This window comes from Electrophorus electricus, chromosome 7 (assembly GCF_013358815.1).
Source record: "Electrophorus electricus isolate fEleEle1 chromosome 7, fEleEle1.pri, whole genome shotgun sequence".
Taxonomy (NCBI): Eukaryota; Metazoa; Chordata; class Actinopteri; order Gymnotiformes; family Gymnotidae; genus Electrophorus; species Electrophorus electricus.
The window spans coordinates 9645935-9664677 of record NC_049541.1 but is presented as its reverse complement, the minus strand read 5'-3'; the positions used below and the strand labels follow the sequence as shown (position 1 = coordinate 9664677).

Genomic DNA, 18743 nt, shown 5'->3' with positions numbered 1-18743 from the left:
TGTATATGCTACCTCTTGACGACATTATATGCAAGCAGATTCTGTGCTATATTCCACTGCTATGCTGATTATACAGTTGTATGTCTCAGCTAATCCAAAGGACAAATATCATCTTAATATTATTTAGGAATGTGTAAAAGACGTCAGATGCTGGATGTTGAGAAACTTTCTCTCATGTAATCCTGACAAAACAGAAGTTCTCATATTTGGCCCAAAGACAGCTATGCATTCACTCTCTATTAACACATAATAACACTTTAGCTGTGCTGCCATATCTAGATCTGCCGGAGTCCATCTTTGCACATTATAGTTCCCTAATTTACACACCGTGGTACTTGGACATGCCTAATAATCTATTCTCACTTTCTGCAGATGTACTGATGTTCTGATGTTGTTACTGAGACTCAACCCCGCTCAGCTGATATGGCTCCTCCCACCACCCCCTCCACCCCACACAGCTACTTCTCCATTTGCCCTGGACAAACATTCTCATGCAAGATGGATTTTGGACATACATACACTCATCGAACCCAGTCGAGGACTTTTAGAAAACTGGAATAGACATTCATTCCTTTTTTCCTCTCACTACTTCTGTTCCTTATTGTTTATATCGTTACTATTGTGGTGTCTGTTATTGGCCAGAGGAGGATGCCCCCCCCCTGCCCCACCCCTTTGAGTCTTGATCCCTCTCAAGGTTTCTTCCTCATGTTCTAGGGAGTTTTTCCACGCCACTGTCACCCATGGCTTGGACTCGGACATTTGTAAAGCTGCTTTATGATGGCGGCTGTTGTAAAAAGCACTATATTACAATAGAATACAATAGAAGTATACATATTACAACAGAAGTATAACAAAAAAGCAATAGTGGGTAACTGGCTCTTTGGTCTGGTGGTCAGAGCACACACACCAGTCCCCTGAAGCCTAATCACTGCCCTCTGGTGTTGCTACATCACTTGACAGAAATTATGTATTAACCACAGTCACCATGTATATAGTGCTGGGGCACAGAAAGGAGGACAAATTAAAAAAAATAAAGAGAAAGATTTTGCCTTTTCAAAACTCAGAAGTATATACAGCTTCCTATAGTTGCCCACATCTGATCTAAAACCCTGACACTCGGAACAGACCTGAGCCCTTCTACTTGAAAGCACTTGTCTCATACCACACCACATCTTACACCCTTTGTGCCACAAGAACAGCAAGTCTTGCACCACCGTCTCTTGATAGACAGGGAAGATGTGTATCAGGAGTCTACAGAAGTGTGAGCACCCAGACGGTGTCCACAGATTGGAGTCCCTTGCTGTCTTCAAGTGTGGACTGAAGAAGCACTTCAATGATCCCGAACTACTTCAAGGCATTTGATTAAAAAGCACCATTCTTATGTATGTCCTTGTGTATTTTCTCTCTGACAGGATTTCTGTTTAATGGTCTCCTGAGACTCTGGCAAAGCACAACTGTAAGTTACTCTGGATAAGAGCGTCTGCTAAATCCTGTAAAGTAAAAGTAAATAAAGCTAGGTTTAAAACATCAAAACAAAAACCTCAATATTTTGATTTAAACAGGTTATGCTGCTTTAATAGACATACCATTATACACATGTAAAGCTGCTTTCTGACAACAGCTGTTGTAAAAAGCATCATTTTACAGTAGAAGTATACTTATTATAATAGACGTATAACTCTAAAAAAACTCTCTTATTTGAATAGCTCAAAATATCGAGCAGCTCATACGGTGCTATTCCACCAGCAGTTAAATTCTGATTTCTTTAAGACTGGTAAGAGATTACAGGAGGTTATCATCTGTGTCAGTCAAACCATGGAGGACAATGAGATATATTATGGGTTTATTGAACATTTACATTGAGTCTCATGAATGTGTTGTATATATGAGAGTTTTTCAGGTGTACTATATACAACATGTGTGAGAAAGAGAGAGAAGGGGAGAGAGAAGGGGGGAGTGAGAGATAGAAAGAAGAGGTGTGCAACAACTGTAGAGCACAGACACCTAATTTTATATCCTGCTACTGAGTATCATGTTTAAACAAATATCGCCTTAAATCCCAGTAAAGTAGACTAATCCTTTGGGCTTTGTCATTCTTTAGCAGAGCCTTACAGGGCAATGAAAGGAAAACAAAACATTCTCATTTTCATTATGAAGAAAGCACATATGACAATGAACTATTCAGATGAATCCTCAGAGAAATTTCTGAAATAACTCATCATTATCAAACATCTTCCAACCTCTTCAGAAATCCTGTAGTACTGTTAAAAAAAACAATCCAGAGATTGTTGCTTAGAACTAATGGATGGATGGACAGATGGATAATATAGACAGCTACTAAAATAAGACTGAAAACATGATGTATGCCTCTTACGAGTGCAGTCTAAAGATAGAGGGGTTTTTTTGTACAGAATGCAGTGTCTCTTTCCCCAATCCCAAACGCATACACTCACATGGCAGCCCCATAACCAATAACAGAGCAGCCTGCAACAGACCATCTATCTCTCTTACCCAGGAGACCCTAATGGCAGATAACAGCAGCTAATCAAACCATCGGTAGCATAATACATCCCAGTCTCTTTGCTTCAGTCCCCACCATATCACTCCCTATGTGCACAGAGCAACTATTTTACCGATTACTGTAGGGCAGACACAGAGCCAGTTCAAACTCCCATGGTGACAACTGTTAAACCGCACCACAGATGACCCCATTTGATTTTTCATTATTCTGTTTCACTATTCTATAACTGGATCAAAATATCCAATTAGTAGCACTTCATGATAAGTGCCCATTTTAATGATCCTATGACATTTGAGAGCATTTTTACATGTAGTATGTCAGAAATTAGATCATAACATGTCAAGCAAGGGTACTGCAAAATGAGGATAATAAAACACCTCATGAAAAAGATTTAATCAAGGAATCAATAAATAAGATAAATAATAAACTCCACTTCATGCCACTGAATACAAATTTCTGTGTTAACATTTAATGTATAGTTGGTGAGGGAATGTTTATAGAATGTTGTAATGAGTCATTTGAAGCCCAGTCTGTTCAAATCAAGTACTGAGCTTCTCCAACACCAACATTCTGTTGTGTTCTGAAAGGCTTTAGTAATGTTTAGAAGACAGATGAATACGTGGGGCAGAGACAGAATATTTTAGAGGTTTCCTACTCTATCACTCTTGATCCACACAACCGACCATAAAAGGACTCGGACATTTGTAAAGCTGCTTTGTGACAACATCTGTTGTAAAAAGTGATGAGCAACTCTTGATGATGCTTGCATTCTGTTTATTATTTTTGGACTACTGTGAATCCATTTGGAGACTGCATTAACTTATAAACTAACCTACAGGTTCCATGATCACTGCTAATCCAAACTTGGGGAAAAGCACAAATTTAAGAGTGCTAGCCACATATTTGGGTATTTATACTGGAAAGGAAAGGCATCATTATTTTAAATATACAATTCACAGTTTTAATGTATTTTGTAGGAGTTTTTTTTATCTTCTTAATAAAACAATGCATTGTGCATGCTGTAAGGTTTATACATTCAATTTATGTAATTTTTTTTTTGTGTTCATTGAAACTCCTGAGACAGGTTCTGTATATACTATATATAACCAATAACAATTATCATGGGTTTAATGCATTTCTTTATTTTCAAGTGTTAATGAAGAAAAGTTTTAATAAAGAAAGTTGAGATTTTGTTATGAACAAGTCACTCCTAGTAGGTGTATATGTTTTTCAGTGTACCAGAAGTAATGGCCCTAATGCTAGGTCACATTGACTTACACCCTTTTAAAAAACTGGTAATATCAAAGAAAGTTTGGGCCTGCTAAAAGCAATCTGCTGCTTGCTTGCGACTGCTCGTGCTTTTAGCTTCCTTCTCGCCTCCTGTATCTTCACAAACACACCATTACTCCTTTGTCACACCCGGGCTGCTTAAATCTAAATCACCAATTTCATGTTCTTTCCATTCGACTGTGACATTCCAGAAGAGACAGGATAGCAACACATATTTTAGACTAAAGAAGTGGCAGTGGCCAGTTTGCTTTGATCTTTGAAGGACAGCCATTACAGGATTTTCAACACGGTGATGTATCTTAAATAGAGAGACTGGACTGCTGGGTTTAGTCATTAAAGTACCTGTAGCTAAAGTAGACGATGAAAACAGGCCCATTATGCTGAGGGTTACTACAACTCCCAAGCATTATTCGAGCAGTATAAAGGATTTATGCACCACACCTTCAAATCGGTGGGGCAAAAGGTGGCCGGTGCCGTTAAATGGCTGTGATTTTAAATTTACTGCTTAATGAATACTTCACTAACCAGTTTCTTCACCTCGCGATCAGTTCCAGCATTGGAAAAGGACATCATTTTATGGCGTATTAGGAGGAGGTGTGGTCGTTGAACGTGTTGCGCACGTGACTCAAAAAAGAAAGAGGATGAAAAGGACGAGAAGCTGTGATGGGGCGGCAGCCGTCTTGCTTTGATCACTCTGCGAAACCATTCCTGCGTTAGAAGAACGGTCACACGCCGTAATTTACCACTGTCCACTGTGTTTTGAAGTCTGGCATCAACTTGATTGCAAGTACTTCAAAAGTCTCAATAGGATGTGTTATGCAAAAATACACCCCTGTTTCATTTGTGTGAACAAAGGAGTGTTCGGGTGGATAGTTTCAGCTTTGCCCTTCTGCTCACTTTGAGGCTCGCAAGATTTGTAAATTTAATTAACTTTCAAAGCAAAACCTTGGGTTTTTATGAAGCTACAATGTGCATGCCACTCTCAGTGGTAATTTCCATATAACTGCTTGCCAAAAGTCATTCTTCCCTCAACAAGAGGAACTTGTAAATGTATCTCTGTCGCACTCTATGAAATATTATGGAACATCTCTACATTCAGTAACACACTAGCCTGTTAATCAGTAACTTGTATAATACTTTTACTATTTCTTCTGTACTGAACTACACATTACTAAAGTTACCAAGTGTGTAGAATGTGAAAGGCAAAATTAAAATCCACAGGCATGAGTTATTGACAAATGAGTTAATATCTCGATAATAACTAGCCTACATGATGTACTGTTCATTTACACTTGTGCCTATTTAAAGTAGCAAGAAGTAATTTTTACCACCAAAACGTAGCAAATAAAATTTATGAAAGTTTATTATTTATTTACATTTATTCATTTAAAGTCGAGTTAAATGTGAGATGAAGACTAAAATTGCTTTGTAGTCTTCAAATTAACTGGTTTATACGCCATAGAGAAGATCTCCCACATGGAGGCAAAAGGTTTAGTACAGACTTTATGAAACATTCAGGACACTAGGCGTCAGTATAATGGCTGGTTCATAATGTGAAGAATTATTATTGGAAAATGACTAATTGCTCCTTTAATAAGTTCCTGAAATCGCTTGCAGTTTTTTGAACCCAATAAAATGTGTTAAACTTGCAGGTCTGGTTGTTCTAAATTCATAGACCTTATTTTGACCTGAAGATAATGGCGGAAAACCTTCCTTCTGCTTTGTAGCTGTCTTTCCAAAGTCACTCGACCATGGCAATGACTTCATACTTCATACCAAGAGGTAGAAGAAAGAAGAAGACAAAAGTGAAAATGGTGTGGAAGCACACACACACACACACACACACACACACACACACACACACACACACACACACACACACACACACTTGTTGACTTTTTGTCCCCTGGATGTAAATTCTGACATTTCTGGCAGCTCTGTATTCTGCCCTTGTCTGTTGCCTGAGGCTTTAAAAAAGGTGAAATATGAAAAACTGGACAGACGAACAGTTGAAGTCTAATCACAATGTTATGGTGAATATGAAAGTGATTTTCTTTACCTTTTGAAACAGAACTTCTAAGACTTTATTTGAAAGAGAAATTACAAGGGTTTGTCAGTATTTACATTCAGATCAAAAAGAATGCAAGACCCCAGAAGTTGCTGAGCTGAGATCATATTTCTCTATGTCCATTCATATCCATATCACATTAATTCATGTGATGTCTCAGTGCCAGATTTGCTTCGAACAAAGGTGGGCATTAAAATCTGATGTGACCTTTACAGATGAATGTGATCTTTCCCTCTGAGAAAAGAACGATTTTATTGATGAAGCTATCCTGAAGCCGCCTGTCTCATACATTTTGCTGGCTATGCACTTTGTGTGGGTGACAGAGAAGATAGACAGTTTGCAATACATGACCAGTTGAGTGTTTTTGACATCTGTTCTAATGAAAATGTCTGCCCACTGGCCTAGCAGTACCCATGTGAAGGGCTCAGACACAGATCTTTAAGTGAAGTGGATTTATATCGAATGTATATTGCTACAAATGGCCAACAAAATGGAGGCCTCCTCCCAGAATTCAGCAGGGTTTTTTTTTTTTTGTTTTTTTTTTGCCAGCCCTGTGAGACTCATCAGGGTGAGGACAGAGCTTGGGAACTGCCAGCCTGCTGTCTGTATGTGTTTGTCCAGAAGGTCTGTAATGCACTCTGATTCTGCGAGCCCTCTCATGAGACACAGAGAGCCTTACGATTCACACAGGAGCAGAACACAAACACACACACTGCAGATTAAAACATGGCACTCTGGGCCCCTGCTGTGGCCTCCCTCAGTGGTCTTCCCCATTAAAAACTAAAACACTCCATTGATTAAGGAGATGCTGGCAAACGTAATTCTTTTATCATCACTCAGAATGATCCAGTAAAAACAATATTTGAAAACAATGATTTTGACTGTCAAGAGAAAATACTCATGAGAAAGTAAATGATGATTATATGAACATTTAAAAACTTTACCCTTGGTTACATGGCAGACTAAAAGTATATTTTATGTTTAAATTTTCCCTTCAGGTTACTAGCTAAATGCGGCATAATAATACTTTAGTAATCTGATTTGAAGCTTGAGCTCAATAAAATAAACAGAGTAAAAACCTCATATAAACACCTCAGTCAAAACAGAGAATCCAATTGGAATTTCAGTGGGATCAAAACGGCTGATTTATTCAGGAGCATTGTTGGTCCTGGAAATCTTTGAATCAGCACTGATTTCACTATTGGATTCTTTGCATCTGTTCTGTTTGTGTTCATTTGATTCATACTGAGAAACAAAAACTGGGTGGGAGCTACTGATTACAAATAAATATGTATATATGCTGCAAATACTGAAAGGTTTGAAGACAGTTGAACAGTGATGAAAGCCTTGATGTTGGGCAAGATGTTAAGTAAACTAAGACTAACCGAAGCTCCTCACATGCAAGGAAGGTTTTGTCTGGATTCAATCTAATACAGATGTAGAAGGAAACATTCAGTGGATTGCTGCAGTTGGAATGCAAAAAAAAGTTAAGTGAAACATTTTCAATCTGAATTCATTAATTCAAATAGACAAAATGTAAACAAAGTGATATCTCTCTCTCTCTCTCTCTCTCTCTCTCTCTCTCTCTCTCTCTTACACACTCACTCACTCTCTCTCACTGCAGAGCTGTCCAGTACAATGGTGCTGAAACCACCTTTAAGCTTAAGGTCTGCCTTATCATCATTTCAATGAATTTTGTTCTCCTGAAACAAATAACAGTAAAGCTGTTGCCAAGACAGGATTTACTGTGCTGTCCCGCTGCCCACCACCCATCCGTATATAACTCTCATTAAATCCACTCGTTCTGAAACACACAATTATCACACAGAACCCAACCCAGTATTTTTTGGCTAAGAATCAACAGCCATTCTGGGTGATTTCTCTTCCCTGCAAAAATCTGTCATCTGTGTGCGGCTGATCTGAATAAGGTGTGAGCATCGTGTGATTAGTAGAGAGGGGATTAGTAGAGAGGGGATTGCTACAGCTGGTCCTTCATTATGTCCACCCTAGCATCAAAGAGCACTGATTAGGAGCAGACACCTCCAATGAACACCTCCTACGACCCCTCCTTTCAGTAGCCACAGAGCCATAATACTGAGGCATTTGTCCTCCACCTAAAGAAAGAGGTATGAATTAATGGAAGACAGAAACCCAGTGATTCCACCCAGTGATTCCACTGTAATGCTTTTAGCAGGTCTGTGTTTCTGTATTAGCCTCTTGTGTAGTATATTTGTGCAGTAAACATTTTGTGCCCATGAAGGGTTGTAGTCCATTTGACATGAAGGGGTGTAGCATGTTTGAGATCAAAGGTTTTAGCCCGTTTGACAAATTATGCCCTTGCAGCTTGGAAATGATTGGGAGATTTGATGATAATTGAGGCTGTGTGATTTGAAAGATTCTCCTTCCTTGTCTCCTATCACAACTCTGGATGTTTCATTGTTTTGAGACTCAAACAGCAGTTGCCTAATGCTTTTCTGCTGCTCGACCTGAGACGCTGTTCTCAGACCAGCGGGGACACGTGCAATATATCAAATGAGCATCAGGGCATGTTTGCTGGAGCAGAGTGGCACTGCACACAACACTTCTACATCTGGTGGCAAATTCTGCAGCCATTAAATGAATAGCATGACATCCTTGGCCAGACAGCATCCCTCACATCAGAACACACATTCATTTTATCGGCGCAAATTAAATGAAGGATTAGGGCTGCCTGGTACACCCACGGGGGAGGGAAAGAGAGAGAAATACAGAAAGAGACAGAGAGAATGAGAAAGAGAGGCGAAGAGGAAGGAGCAAGAGATAAATAAAGGGAGGGTTGCAGTGATGGAAACAGAATAAAAGTGATCTTGAAAGAGATGTGGCAAATTTAATACTAAGGAGGGGTGGGAGGATTCAAAGAAACAGAGTGAGACATGAAGTCCTGAGCAGGTAGTGATGCACCAATGCCCTTCACTGAGTGTTTACCCTGCAGAACAAAATCACTTCCTGTGGGAGCACATCGACTCACCTCACACACAGTCACTGTGTCTCAGTGGGGAAACACGGAACCAGAGAACAGGCGAGAACTGGATACTGTATAAATACTGGCTACCCAAACAGACTTATTCTTGAAGTATAATGCTAGTCTGTGTTTGGAAAACTAGTCCTTATTGAGAGGTTGAGACGAGATTACCTCTGGACATGTGTTCTGTCACAGTGCATCAAGAAACTGTGTTTAAATGCTGTGATACTGTAAAAAACAAATATTAGACTTTAACAGTACATCAGTGCTGCAATGTAAATGTAATATGTGTGTAATGTAATGCAGCCTGCATTAGACCATCAGAGAAGTGACTGTTTGCAGTCACCTAACTGACCTAGTCAGAATACTGATCATCCTTGTCAATGTACATTTCTAAGCTCCATTCTTATCCAAGTGCCCCATAACATTCAGAACAGGCCATTTCAGCCGCCTCACACATTGTAGATACGCGTTTTCACGCCGTGATTTCACAAGGTATCACCCCTCCGTGGGAGGCAGAGACTGGTGGCTGTGAGATGCAGTATGTGCTGGTTTGGTAGGTAGCAGTATCTAGTGGCAGGACTCCTTCATTACAGCATCCTGTCTGCTCCTCTTAGCAGTGAAGCAGAGGACCACAGTGAGCACAGTGATGCTAAAATCCAAAGCTCGTCTAAATTACAGCTGTTGGACGTCTTGCAGTAGCTACAGAACATTATTTATATAAGGTTTCACGAGTCCATTTAAGAGCTTATGGTTCCTTCCTTTGGTTTTCCAATGTGGCAAAAATACCTATATGAAATTGAAATATATTGCAGTATATTATTTCTTATTTATTTTTTGTCAATCACATGGTGGTCACTAATCTTACAAATTTCCAACATTATTCATGAGCACCTACTATTAATGAAAGGTCTCTAACAGCAATCTGGCAGGCTGTGTTATAGTCCTAAAGGTACGGACGTAACAGTTGTGTTTAGTTTGTTGGTGATTGACATTATGTCTTTAGTTTAATGACAATGTAAAGGTTAGTGCAGCAGATTTAAAGAACTCCATTGAAGTCATTCCTATTTTATGTATATGTTGCCCACACACAGACCCCTTTCCTCTGTTGCCCATCCCCCCATTGTGTATATATATATATATATATATATATATATATATATATATATATATATATATATATATATATATATATATATAAATATATAAATATATATATATATAAATATATATGGGGGGGGGGGTAAAGATGATCATCTAGTAATCCACTAGTGACCTGTGACCTCTTGGAACTGGAAGGACTCAGAGCTCCATGTTGAGTCTGCTGTGACATTCACCTTGCCCTTGATCTCTCAGCTAAATAGAAACAGATTGAGATTCCTGCTCTTGTCGTGAGCAGTCCCTTAAACACACTTAGCACCACAGGCTCCGAGAGAGAATGTCCTGTGCCTTTACATGCTGCCCTACATTCATGAAAGCTACAGGCATCCGTCTTGTCCTGCACTGCCCCGTCTGTCCGCCTCGTCCTGCACGGGAGACCGCACCCACTGAGCTGCTCCCAGCACACACCAAGTTCTTGTACAATACAAGAATACAGGCAGAAAAGCATGCAATAAATATAAATGAATGAAAGATTTAAAGAATGATTAACGAGACGTATTTTAAGTAAATAATACTTTAAGGAGCTAACAACCAGTTCGGTTCCTCATTTTCTTCTGAGACCTAAAGTTTTATTAATTTTTTATGTCTTGGGATTAATAATTAACTTGTACAGTATCTAACAAGTACATTTTAAAGATTTTTATATATTATTCATTTGGTTAATTGGCATAATGTGTGGGTGATCTAAATGTGTGGGTGATCTAATATTTGAACTATGAGTTGTCAAGAGGTTGTTTGGATGAAAAGATGCTATTCATTTATTCTTTCAGGAATATAGTCGTGCATGTTAGTCAATAATGAAAGAAATCCTCTCATTAAAAGACAAATACTTTGACAGGTGTTTGTGCCTTAATCTGCCTTGAGTAACTGCTGAAGAGATGAATGAACTGCGTTAATGAATTAAGTGGAGTTAAGACAGATCACAATCCCCACAGCAAGATCTGCAGACTTACTGCTGCACACCCAGTTCCATGGGCTGCCTCAAAGTTGTGTTACAGAATATTAGCATAATTGTCATCAACGATCAAACGTTTCAGTTTGTTTTTCGCATGTAATTAATGTCTTTAAATGAGTGCCTCTTCATTAGATGCAGAAGACTAAAAAAAAAGCAAAATTGAGTAAATCCATCATTATCGTTATTAAATCTGTTATTGCTCGTACCTCAGCTGCGAAGTCTCGTTCTCATGCATTTGCATAAGCAATTCTGGTCCACAGAACAGCGCGACTGGTTGCCATGTCAGAACTGACATCCTACTGTACAGACAGGGAAGGCAGGAGCTGTTTCGGAGCAAACCCTGAAGGGCGTCTAATGGAGCTATCTGGTTTGGGTAATTTGTTGGTCAGCAGGAAACCTCTGACATTTTTCATATATAAAAAGAGATAATGCAGATACCAATCCACATTTTAGAGAAAATCACGGCAAAGCCATTTAAATCACTCCAGAGATGAACCGCCCGTGGTGTATTTCATTTACATCCATTACATAATCAGCGAGTCGGGCTCCCTCTTATAAAACATTACATTAGTCAATGAAGAGACTCTGGTCTGCCTCCTGCTGTTCCAGCAGCGCTTGTGCTGGAGATAATGAGTGTTTTGCAGGGCTTTGGGTGGACATGTTTTGGGGATGCCTCGTGTTGGCCTTGCTAAGAGCACCACGCTGGCTTCGCTCTTCAGGGGAGCCCCAAATCCTAACCAGTTCAGGATATGCGAAGACAGAAATGGCAAAAAAAAGGGAGCAGGGCCAAAACACTGAAACCTTTGATTTATCTCTCTCAAGGGAATAAAAAAATGTGCGCCTGTTTTCGCCGCAGCCAAACACCAGATATCGAGCTGCGCCGCTTGTATTTTCTGGCAAAAAGGAGCTAAAATAGCCATGACTGAGAAACGAGCAATGACAAGTGCAGCACAAGCTATCCCAACGCCAAGCAGGAATTTAACAAGGGCGGAGTTATGTTGTCTAACGGCGGGGCAAAACGAATCGAACTAATGATGTGAGGTGGGGGAGTGGTACTCGGGGCTTCTTAAGAGGGAGACACAAACGGAGGACGCAGGGTTTCTGCATAGCTAGAGAAGACTTGGTCACCATGGCGACAAACAAGAATGTTAGCATCAAAACAAGATTGCAGCTGGTGCTCGGAACAGTCAGGCGGATGTACGGACACAGAAGCGAGTTATCCTGAACTCAAGTTTAAAATTTCAAATCTTGGGAAAAAAATCTCTCTCTCTCTCTCTCTCTCTCTCTCTCTCTCTCTCTCTCTCTCTCTCTCTCTCTCTCTCTCTCTCTCACTGTGTGTGTGTGTGTGTATTATGATGGCAAACCAAGTCCACAAATTATGTGGTTTTCTTGATATCTTCAGGTATATCAGTGTACCATGTTCACTCTTAGTAGTATGTTATAAGAGGGAGTTACTGGTAAAGAGGAGAGGTATGTAATAAACCTAAACTGATCATTTACAGACTTTTATCATTAACTCTTGGGTGCACACTGAGATGGACCTAACTGCACTGTTGTAAATGCTATTTCTATTACATGTAAAAAAGCTGCATCCACTGAGACCAATAATATTAGTCATAGTTTTCTATTCAGCACATGTCCACTTTGAAACTCCTAATTTGAGACCGCTGACGTGCAAGATTGTGTTTATTAGATATTACACAGTAAAATTCCCATCGTTCATGCTGCTGGTACATTTCATTGTCTATATTCAAAGCACTGGTGCATTCTGGGATGCTGTTGCTGCCGCTTCTGCCATAACATCAGAGTGTGTTGGTGGCATGTGGGTAGGTTCTGAAATGGACGTGAGAGAAAGGAGATGGGGGGGCATTTTTCTCCCTGTTATTAGATTCATAAAACATTCAACATGTACTCCAGCCCCTTTAAGGCTTAGCTTGGCCTTTAGTAATAATTAATCTCTTCTGACTCCGCCATCACGGGCACCTGCAGGGCATGTGTTGTGGAGGTGTTCATACTGCTGGGGGTTCATCTGTAATTGGCTTTGCAACATCTTCCTTAAAGAAAGGGCCATGAGAATACCGTGATAGTAGTGCAGCAGCTAAACGCAATTCAGACTATTAAAAAAAAATCTATATTTACAAGTAATCATTGCCAGCCACTCTCACAAACGTGATGGCCAAACGTTTTAGGGAGAGAGAGCGAGAGAGAACTGTTGCTCTGTATTTGTGTGGCCTTCCCCTCGTATGAATAAAATGAATGTTCCTAGATGTGAATCCACTTTGCTGAGATGCTGATGCTCATTATTTCCAGCATTTGCCAAAACCATACAGTTTTTCTGGATTGTCACATCGGCACATATTCATTGAATTGCTGCTAAAATGTTCAGCTAGAAGTGAGACATATCTTTTGCCAGAACAGCTTGCTTCCTGGTCCTCAATGGATTGTTCATCTGTGAGCTGTCTGCGCATACTGACTGGTAAGATCAATGTAACACTCTTATAAATGTAATTGCTTTTGTGACGTAAAATCCAGCTTGCATCAGCTGCACATGAGGCAATCAAGAACATGGCAAAGCTGCTGTATCAGCATCAGGCGGAACTATTTCCTGCTGCCTCACAACTTCCTGCTGATCTCACAACTTCCTCCTACTCTCACTCACAACTTCCTGCTGCTCAGACAACTTCCTGCTGCTCTCAAAACCTCCTGCTGCTCTTACAACATCCTGCTGCCACCTGTGCAGGTATGAATTTCTACCTTAAAGATATACCATAAAAATGCAGGTCAAGATTTCAAACACATCAACATGTCTATGGTTCTGTTATCAGTTGAGAAGAGTGATTGTTATGGCATAATTTTTTCCATCTTCTCTGGAAAATAAATTGGGTTGCTGTGTAGTGTGCCACTACTGAACCATTATCAAACCCTAATGAACACCTAGAAAGGCTGGATGCAGGGAAGGAAGGAGAATGATTCAAGTGAAAAATAAATATATATTGCAATGTATTTTTATTATATTAGATATAGTTTCATAGTATTCTTTGAGATTTAATTTCCCGGAGGAATATGGTATGTGATTTTGGGTGGAATATATTTAAGTTGTTATAGATTATGTAATTCACTGGTCTCTAGAGTTTAAAAAACTGTTGTCGATACATAAAGATCAAGTCTTTAGTTATCTAACAAATTGGCTGCCATTCGCACGGCCCTTCAGAAGCCCTACTTATTTCACTGCAGTAAAGGCAGCATGGTGGGAGGACTAAAATACAGCATGTTTGGTCATACCCACACAAGTCACCATAGAGCATCGCTTGCTTGTTGAGGAGATCACATGACCTGTTTGTGGATATAACAGACATAGTAACTCAGGAAACACAGGATAGAACTGAATCACACTTGATCACATTTGTGTGCATATGTGTGTATGTGTGTGTCGGTCTGTCTGTCTCTGGATGTCTGGCTGTCTGGTTGGGAGTTACTACAGGGCAGTTAGAAAGTCTCCATGCTGGCTTCAGTCCCCAAGGATCTCTCCTCCGTTGCTTAGCAATGTGTGTCACAGTAAGTTGGCATGAGTGCGAGCTTGCTGTATTTCTGCTACGCAATTTGTGTATGTGTAAACGCACACACAGGCAAACACACACATACATGCCCCCCACACACACATTATGTACATGTTTAAAAAGGAATAGACACCAAATCTAGTCTTATCTCAGAGATGCACAAGGTCACTATGCACAACACACTCCCTCTGCAGTTCAAACAGTCTACGTAAGCAAGATATGTAGTATCTCATTTTTCATCTTTGACTAAATAAACAAGAAATGGTGCAAGGTTTCAATGCCGCAGGTTATCCAACACACAAGGGCACATGTGCTACAGAGTCACACACAGAGGCCATAATTCAGAAAGCAAATATAAATTGTGTAGGTGTTTACCTTCTGCAGCTAAACCCTCTATATCATGTATATTATGAACATGAGACGTATGCCCACTGCATCCTTCTCTCATCCCTCTCTCATCCTTCTCTCCTCCTACTCTCATCCTTCTCTCATCCTTCTCTTAGAGTCATTCTGACCTTGGAACACTCCCCGTAATCTGACGCTGACATCATTTGTTCAACTACATTTCCCATGAGGCCTTGACTGCTCATGGTATTTATGACTTTTGCTTCCTTGTTGCCCGGATGTATCCTGAGGGTGGAATCATTTGTCTTCGTCATGTGCTGAAAGTGCTAAAGCTTAAATACTGGTATGGGATTTCAGTCCTATCGATCTTGATGGAAGCCTATATATGTACCTTTACAGTATGCATTTATAATTATGTGTCAGTGAGTCTAGATCTGCTTTGAAGAAAAAAAATTATAAACAAATGTTACCTTTGTATGTCTGCTTTAAAATGAAAAATAATCCTGTTACACATAGATATACACGTATGTAACTGTCTCATATATACACATATATTAACATACATACAAAAATAAAACCACAAATCAACATATATGTATATACATATAAACCACACGCACATATTTCCCTCCTTCTCCTTGACAAATTGTCACTCAATAAACTGTAGAACTCACTATTTCCAACAGGGCTCACAGACTGGACATGCCCTTTCACTCTTCTGAAGATACTGAAAAATACCTCACTGCCCAAAAGCTTATCTAGAAGGGCTTGTTTATTGCCCACACCCTGGACACTGTGTGCTTATCTCCTCTCATTAATGGATTTTTAACAAGGCTAATAAAAGATGGCACTGCCCTTGGCACCAGTAGGCGCATGATTTATTTGGCTCCCAGCATCTGTCACCTCAAATTGGCCCAGCAGGATCAGCCTGCGTGTACCGAGGGGTTGGTAAGGACCCACATTAGACCCAGTCAAACCTTGTGCTTGGGTAAAAAAAACAAATGCTAAATTAACCCAACACAGGATCGTCATACTCCACCTTCCCACCTATCTAAATATATACATGTGTGTAGCAGGACATAAAAGCAGGTGGGTCTGCGTAAACTTGGGCAAACTGTTCTGGCCAGGCTCCAGAGATGCATGGGTACTAAAGGGACCTACTCATCTGGGTTTCGGACTGGTCTCCTGTTGTGCCTGGGCAGCCATTCATGTTCCTGCTATGTCTAAGTGGTAATGTGTTCTGTGGAAGATCTCTGCTGTTTAATTGGGTAAGCCTGAGACTCTAGCTGAGTGATCTCAGCCATGCTCTCTCACTGAGCTCACATCTGCTTCTCACAGGTAGGAGCTAATGAGAGCAGAGGTCTGGCTGCCTGGGGGGTGGGGTGGGCTGTAGACGTTAGGGATCCATAAAAAGGAGTGCACTGCTAGCCCCTGCTAGAAACTGAGAGAATCTCCTTACAGTGCCATTTTTACAGGCTTTTAAATTTTGTATCCATGACTTTTTACAGCAACTCATTAGCAATTACAGTTGGCAGACATTAACTACCAATCACACCCGAGAAGTTGTGAGCTTAAGTAGGAGAAGACGGCACTCATCAGCAGCCTGTCTACATGGAGGACACAAACAGAATCCTTTGCTTCCCATATAATCTGGTGCTCCAATGGCAGAGAGAGCACCTCTGTCTCAGACTCACGAGCCCCGAGTTCACTCGAGGAGTAGAGTGAGTACCGGATCTCAGCTCCAGAGTCTGGGAGGAGCAGCAGGGTTTCCGTTTCACTGAATGCTATTGGCTGCTCCCCCAGACTCTCTCAGTGAGTTTAGAACCCGTGTGTACCCAGGAGCGTGGAGGCAGAGATAGCTGGGATGGCAGAACAGATTCGCAGGCTGCAGGGGGGATTAGCTCTCTGGGATGAAAGCAGCTGCTCAAGAGAACACCTCCTTTCTTCCATCTCTGTCCAACATTCCACCCACTCACACACACACTTACTCATGCCCAGATGCACTCGCATGCGATCTCCATCCTTTAATGCTAGCATATTAAGCCTTACTTCATAAGTGCACCAAGCCCACTGACTTCAGCCATAGATTTCCGCAGCCTACTCCTACTCACTGACAAGAGCTTGACAAGAAAGTGCACCAGCGATCAACTGCGAGAGGTCATTAGCAGTGGGGCTCACCTCCCTAACCCACGCTAGCCCCGGAGCTGGAGCAAGAAGAGAAAGAGAAGAATGGGGGAACCTACCTGGGAACGGAGCGATGCTCTCCCCTGCTGCAGCTAGGAGGATGTGAAGGGAGGATGGGGGAGAAAGGGAGTCATAGAGGCAAGAGGAGGAGGAGTCAGGGAGGGAAGAGGAGGAGGAGTCTGCAACAGGGAGCGGTAAAGTAAATGAGAGAGAGAGAGAGAGAGAGAGAGAGAGAAAGAGAGAGAGCATGAGGGAGGCAGGGAGAGAAGGAGGGGGCTAATGTTATTATCTGTGGAGCCCACAGGGATGTGTGTGCTTGGCACAGTGATTTCCCTGCTAAAAACTAGGCAGTGCTTGTATTGAAGGATAAAAAGAGAAAAGAGAGAGAGAGAGAGAGAGAGAGAGAGAGAGAGAGAGAGAAGGAAGAGGAGAGGGAATAAAGTAGGGAGAGAGACTGGGGAAAAGCGAGAAAGAGACAAGCAGAGAGATGGGATGTAGGGGAGGGGGACCTCTTCTTGTTTAACAGTTGTGCGTCATAAGGCTCTTCCTTTCCTCATGAGGAATCCCTCCAGTGAGAGGGGCCAGGCTCGTGGAGTCCTTGACTGTGATTGGCTGTGAGGCAGCTACATGATGCGAAGAATAATGGCTCTCACAGCAATAAACCAAGATGATGCTCTCGTCAAAAATTACCACTCACTCACGACCTGAGCATGGGGAGAGGGAGGACAATGACAAGCAAGAACATTCCCCTGAGATTCACACGTTAAGTGTGTGAGAGTGTGTATGTGTGTGTGTGTGTGTGTTAGTGTGTGTGTGTGTGTGTGTGTGTGTGTGTGTGTGTGTATGTGTGTGTGTGTGTGTGTGTTAGTGTGTGTGTGTGTGTGTGTGTGTGTGTGTGTGATTGTGTGTGCTAGGAAGGGATATGTAATATGAGAATAGAGGAGTGTATATATAACAAGCTCAGGCCTGCCTCTTTTTGTCATGGACACAGATACACACACACACACACACACACGCAATGAGGACCCAAAAGAGCATACCCACATAGAGAATTTCCACTAGAGATTTCCATCAATAGCAGAAGAGCTGGCAAGGGCATGCACTAATTAAAGAGATGAATTCAGAGGCTAAGATGACCTCCAGTGTTGAAGGAGGATGCTTATGGCTATTATCCTGTCCTGTGTTCATTAACGTTGGACCGTCCTGGATGTGCTCCAAGCATATCAGTTAATAACCACTCCCAGTGGCCTGCTTCACAGCTGCCATGCCAGCATCACAATCACATCTCTGCCAGGTCACTATTCCCAGTACAAAATGGCTGCTCTCACAGAAGCTTCTGTTTTACATAATCCTGGGAAAAGCGTTAAAAAATGAATATGACATTTTATGCCACACTGACTTTCTGACTCTTTCTGACTCTTCATTCTTATTTTGTCAGTGCGGTTAAATCTAGGTGATCTGGACTTTCTCATTACAGTGCTGGCCCATTTTGAGCAATGTTTAATTGGTAGAACTCACCATGTATGTCCTTTTGACTACCCATTTAGATCCCAGTCAGGATACAGCATCTTTAACCCCTTTAACCCCGTGGCCGATGAAATGTGTTTGTCTGTGGTGTTTAAGGCTATGGTGTTAATTTCAACTTGGGTTCCAGTGTCACT

The 18743-nt window shown here is 41.1% G+C and overlaps 1 protein-coding gene across 1 annotated transcript in view; it reads right to left on the bottom strand.

The window, feature by feature from the left end:
• Positions 1-17181, bottom strand: part of syt1a (synaptotagmin Ia) — a 178385-nt gene extending 161204 nt beyond the window's left edge. Inside the window, 1 exon segment of the mRNA XM_027018520.2 lies at positions 17142-17181. The gene's annotated coding sequence lies outside the window, so the exon portion shown is untranslated.
• Between the last annotated feature and the right edge of the window lie 1562 nt (positions 17182-18743).